This window comes from Oryza sativa, chromosome 11 (assembly GCF_034140825.1).
Source record: "Oryza sativa Japonica Group chromosome 11, ASM3414082v1".
NCBI lineage: Eukaryota > Viridiplantae > Streptophyta > Magnoliopsida > Poales > Poaceae > Oryza > Oryza sativa.
In genome coordinates, this window is record NC_089045.1 from 6,673,749 (window position 1) to 6,680,049 (window position 6,301).

The window sequence follows — 6,301 nt, forward strand, 5'->3', positions numbered from 1 at the left end:
GCTTGTTATAGCTTGGTTTGGCTGTGTAGGTCCGTTCCAGGGTATTAGCTGGCACATTATCTTTCTGCTCTATCTTTATTTTATTGGCTATCTCTACCAGTATTGTCTCAGGTTCACATGTTTTATCTTTATGGATGGTACTGCAGCCGATAGGGCATGTTTAGGGCATTTACATTCTTTGATCCACCCAGTCTATAGCCGGTTTAATCGGCTGAGGACCACCAACGATATGCTATCAGTCAATCGGCTGATCGGCTATCGGCTGACTAACCCTGTCTTTTGTTTCCTTGCTAATTGCAGGATCAAATCAGTTGGCACGCCTTTATCACTCGAGGCAAGCCTTGGACCTGCACTAGAGCTAAGCAGATCTCCCTGGCCACGCGTGTTTTCTCCGTCGACAAGTACGACCGCAATTCTTGAATGGGCTTAGACCTAGCTATTACGTTAATTAACAAAAGTGGTACCTCTGTATAGTGGTTCTAGTTTTAAGTCCTCGAGCAGGAAGCAACTATATGCTGAGCATGTCAGTTTATACATTTACCATGTACAGGTAAATGGTTTATTGAGCTCAATTATAATTATATTATGTTTATAAACCATGATCGAGATGGCATGATGTCATACGGTCAGTTCCTCTGAAACATCTCGAAAACGCCAGAACTCCTCACACTGCTGATTACGTACGTTCAGAGCGCATGGAGATTAGAGTTCATGGAACAGGTGCTACTATTGTTATTAACTAAATAGCTGGGCCATGACTAAGCTAATAATTATTGGCATGTCATGAATTGCGGGTAAAGCGTACATCTACTGCAGTAGAGTATTCATGAAACTATTCGAACAGCCGTGCTAACGGATTTGAGCTTCGGGACTCACATTGTACCTTGGTTAGAAATTTAAGTCAATTACTTTATTAATTCTTGCTTAAATATTACCAGATCGTCTATTTCAGCTTTTTGCAAAGAACTCCACCTTATATATCTATGCATGACATATTTCCGCAATAACCTACTGAGTATTGTGAATACTCACTCTTGCTCTTATTAACCTTTTTCATACTTTTATTCTTGGAATTCTGATCATCAATATCAATCCAAAAAGGTGTACTCAATGTTTTTTGACCACCTGCAACCAGCTAGGCCCATAACTTTGCTATGGAAAAGTAAATGCACGATGAAACTAAAGGTATTTCTTTGGCTTTTATTGATGAAGAGGCTAAACACAAAAGAAATGTTACTCAAGAAGCAATTCAACATACAGGGAGGAACACGATGTGTTCTGTGCAACTCCATGGTCACTGAGAACATTCAACATCTCTTCTTTTCTTGTCCCTCCGTTCAGCAATGCTGGCAACAGATAGGAATTCCTTGGAATTTGGCATTTGACTTCATGAATATGATAACGACGGCACAGAATCAATTCCCTCATAAGTTCTTCTTTGAAGTATTGGCTTTCAGTTGTTGGCATATATGGAATAGAATAAATGACCTCATCTTCAATAATGTTGCATATACCTTTGAGAAGTGGAAATTGGACTTCAAACAGGAGTTTGCTTTGCATATGCACAGGGCAAAAGAAGTTGACAAACCCCTTTGGCAATCAAGGATTGACAACTTTATTTAATCTTGCTTTTCTTACTTTTCTTTTTCTTCTCTTTTCCCCCTTGTATCTTTGTAATTATCCTTGTTTATATTAATATAGCACAGTAGGAGCCTCTCCTGCTGTTTCCCGTAAAAAAAAAAAACTTTTTCATACTTGGGTCAAGAGGAGGACCCTTATGACTACTACTATGATGACTCTGAAAACTTAGAAAATCCCTAGAGTCTATACCTTCCTAGTCAAAATATACTAGAGCTTCTGCTGTGTAAAACTAGGACCTGTGTTAGGTTGTATAATTAAATGAGTACCTACCTATGTAAAATCCCTAGTATTGTAAACTTTGTCATATGCAATGAAGAACCAACTATCTTACATGTATCAATATTTACTGATCCATGGATTGATACATTAATCCTTGTGTGGTGCTAAAGAATAAGGTTGCTGAGTACATGTGCCGCAAGAATGTGACAACACAAAATGTGCTAGCTCTTTGTGACATCGATATGAGTTCACATTTGTTCTTACTGGATGGCCTGGATCTGTACATGACATGAGAGTGTTCACTGATGCTACCAACAAGTGCAACAATGTCTATCCACATCCACACGCAGGTAAAGAACGAGCGTCTTACATAATTTCATATATGCATGTCTTCCACTAAAAGATACTTATAATGCCGTCTACTTGTGTAGGAAAATATTACTTGGTGGACTCAGGCTATCAAAACCGTCTTGGCTACCTTGCACCATACAAGGGAACCAAGTACCATATTTCGGAGTTTCGAGAAGGCCTAGAGCCACAAAGTAAAAAAGAAATCTTCAACTTCGCACATTCATCTGTAAGAAATGTGATCGACAGAGCGTTTGGAGTTTTGAAGATGAAGTGGAGGATTTTGCACATGCCTAGTTATCCATGTGAGACGCAAACTGAATTCATAGTTGCATGCATGGCCCTACATAATTTCATTAGAGCGAGTGGAACATTGGATACAGACTTTGATATGTGCGACCATGATGAGAACTATGTTCCACCTAAAGCATCGGTCTCTCAACCTGCAACCCGGCAAGTAAGAGATGATTCTGCGGTGATGAATGCTTTTTTGACTCCATTGCCGATGGGTTGTTAAATAAGTCATGAGCATTGTTTAGCTGCCACTTTTGAGTTGTACGGACAATTTGTATAAGACTTTTAATATGTATGTGGACACTAAATATGTATGTGGACTTTTAATATGTATGTGGACACTTAATATGATATGGACAATTTGTGATTTATGCGGCAAAAGTATAGCAGCAACCATGGAGCAGCAGCAGCAAACAGCAAGCAGCACGGCCATGGAGCAGCAGCGCGCGCGGGAGAAGCACAGCAGCAACCGCACGCATGTAGACAGAAGCATTCAGAAAGTGAAATGGAGCAATTAATGTGCAATTAATATGGGCAAATCTGTCTTTAGTGCTAAAATGACAAAACTTTAATATGCATCTAAATACCAACTCCATACCAAATCTTTTGCCACCAAAACTTTTACCATTTACAATTTGCCATTTCAAATGGATCTAAATACAGCCTATCTCTCCTCTCCCCAGTTTGCACCTGATAAAGCTATATATAAAGCACCCTCTGGTACACACACTGACATGATATCGTTGTACACGCCCTGATGATATTGGTAATTAGTTTTTACTTGTTCGAGGTCTGTTGGGCCGATGGGTAAGCAGTATGGGGATAAGGCGAGAGGAAGATGACATTTTTTTTTCCTTCTACGAAACCAGAAGCAGAGCAGAGGACATGTGAGCGGTGAGATGATGTAGATCACAGTAAGAAGATCAAATGACACGCCCATGGATGGAATGGATAGGAGAGGCATAGAGTACTAACCCGTATTGGCACTTTTGGCAGATGCTGTAAGGCACAATGCATTTTGCAATCTAGTTAACTGGGAAGTGCTTGTGCTCGACGAAATGCCAATTGAAAGAGAGACAAATGCATCATTTATGCAGGGACTAAGAGAAGGTTTTTGGTGCTGCCTCAACAAGCGCAGCTTTTCTGGTTTTCTTTTATATAAAGCAAATACAAGATGTGTAGTCTTAACGACCTTACAAACTCAATACCACAAACACACCACATATATCAAACGACTTGCCAACGCGCCGTAGCACGTCAGTCACGCACACAAGAAAAGCTTAACTGAAAAAGGGGAAAACTGAAGCAAAACAACAACCGAACATGCGACTTGCGCACCGAGTTATGCAAACACACAGTATGGAGGTGCATCTTATGCCAGATGCTTATTTAATGGAGTACATCGGGAACATGCGTGACAACGCATTAACCAAATTAAGTGGAAATACTAAACAAACATCACAAATTTCACAAGCAAATAATTCGTATAAAGTGAAGTGCAGTACGTAGTAGTTGGAGGTGGTGTATGCTCTATCGATCACCTCTAGGAGCTCTTGAGCCTGAACTCCATGCCTTCAATGATGAGGCCTTTCTTCCAGTTGAAGTCGCTCGTCTCGTACACTTGAGCCATCACGGCTTTCTCTTCTCGTAGTTGGATATTGTTCGTAAATTCCCCCAGCTTGAGCTCCAACCACTACACTGGTCAAGGTCACCTGTGACGGGCCCAAACCCTCACCTTTGACGGTTTTGGGCTTGGTCAGTGATCAGTGGTCACTGGTAAGTCCAGTCACCTTTGACGGGTGGCCGGCCGTCAGTGGTGACATCCACCTCTGACGGGCAAGTTAATAGAAGGCCGTCAGAGGTGTTGGTCTAAGCTAGACTAGGGCTTGTTAGGACCCGTCACAGGTGTCTCATCTCTGACGAGCCCCTAAATAAAGGCCCGTCAGAGGTGATGATCTCCGGTATATAGTAGCCGTCACAGGGTGACCCACCTGTGACGGGCCCGAAAGTAAAGGCCCGTCACAGGTGGGTCACCTGTGACGGTCCGACGTTTGCGAGTCCGTCACAGGTGAGGTTACCTGTGACGGATGTTTCTTCCGAACCGTCACTGATGAGTTAATTCCAAAAAAAAAATAAATGCTAAATATTGGCTAGCCTCAGGAATTGCTAGCCATGCCCTCTGAAAAACAGAAACATCACAGGTGCCAGTCACCCCCCCTCCATATCACATATTCCCCAACTGCCCAACATCACAGATGCATCACATATCACAGATCCATCACAAAGCAACAATTAACAACATCACATATGCAACAATTTAATTTATTATAGCACACAATTCATACCCCATGAAAGTCCTCAAATGATTACCAAAATTTCTTGTATTCCGTTCGTTGTGAACCTCCACAACCTGTCAATAAGGGAAAAAAAAAGGAGAAAACAGATGAATAGTACAACATAAATCGTAGTTGATCAAATGTGATGACAATTTAGTAAAGTACCATAAATATTGCACATATGAAAGTAAATTACATTGCACTCTATAAAAACATAATTTTTTACATCGCCAGAATTTATAAAAACATCTTTTTTACATCACAATAAATTATCTAGCCAAGTTCATGAGTCTATTTGGCATGAAAATGTCCTTTCTTGTTCATTATTTCTGCAAGAATAAAGGCGCACACTTCGCCTCTGATAGCGGGGGGGTTGATGGGTGAGATCTTGAAGCCAGCTCTACCTTTCTGTTCAATAAATAAGAGGTTAATTAGCACGTTTTGAATAGCAATGTAGATATTGAAATGAGCTTATTCGCCATTAGCAACAACCTCAGGGTCGAAATCTTTCACCTCTCTTAGAAGTGTTGACATGTTGTGGCACACGTGGAAACCACATTGGTCTCCGATCTGTTGTGCGCATGCAAACTTGGTGTCATGATAAAGTTCGTTCTTGCCCTCCTTGTGCCTACCACCCTTTTCCACATATGGGCCCCAAGCCATATTTAAGGCCTTGGTGATTTCACTGAAATCATAATCTTTGGACTTATTGGAGTTAAGGTAGGTAACCCTACTCCACTTAGGTACGATGACTAGGAGAATCCAATGTCGCCTGCGCAGTGGTTATGTAGCGTTAGTACTAAGAACCTTAACTTCAAAAACAATATACACGAAGGGTATTGTCCTCTTACTCTTGGTTGTGTGCGCACATGATGTACTCCTTGTCTTGATGGGCCCATAAACACCGGTTGACATAGTCAACCACCTCAGTGAAGCTCTGTCGTAAATTAACCTCATTCACCATGGATGGATCAAGGAACCCAACCTGATTACCATGGCGACGACTCTCGATCCAACACAACCTTAAAATATTTACGTATTAGAACTAATTTAATTAGGAGATATAGTCCAGTCATATCACAAGTATAGAAGGTATGCACTTACAAGGAGTAGTATTTTAGAAGACCAGTGTCCAACTTCTGGATCCTGAAAAGGTCGAAGAGGTCATCAAAGCCTATAGTTATATAGGCAGGCGACGATAGGAACGGCTGGTGGTCGTGATGTCCAACTATGGATGACTCCCTCATTTTCCGCTTGGCATTGCTTAGCTCCATGTATTGCTTATGTAGCTCTCGGCAAGCAATACCCATCACAGCTAACACATTGTCCTCCACCAATGGCATGCCTAGCTCAAATTGGGCTGGCGCCCTCACGACCTTCCCCGATTTGCTCACCGGCATCGACGTCGCAGCCTTGCCCCTTTTTGGCTCCGGCGCCAACTCCCCGACCTTCCCCTTGCCGCG

The 6,301-nt window shown here is 41.8% G+C and overlaps 1 long non-coding RNA gene across 1 annotated transcript; it reads right to left on the bottom strand.

The window, feature by feature from the left end:
* Positions 1 to 5,152: 5,152 nt before the first annotated feature.
* On the bottom strand, positions 5,153 to 5,942 carry LOC136354053 (uncharacterized). The gene is made up of 3 exons (XR_010737761.1): positions 5,690 to 5,942; positions 5,331 to 5,610; positions 5,153 to 5,246 (listed from the first exon to the last, which is right to left on the bottom strand). It is a non-coding gene; the product is annotated as an uncharacterized lncRNA (long non-coding RNA).
* Between the last annotated feature and the right edge of the window lie 359 nt (positions 5,943 to 6,301).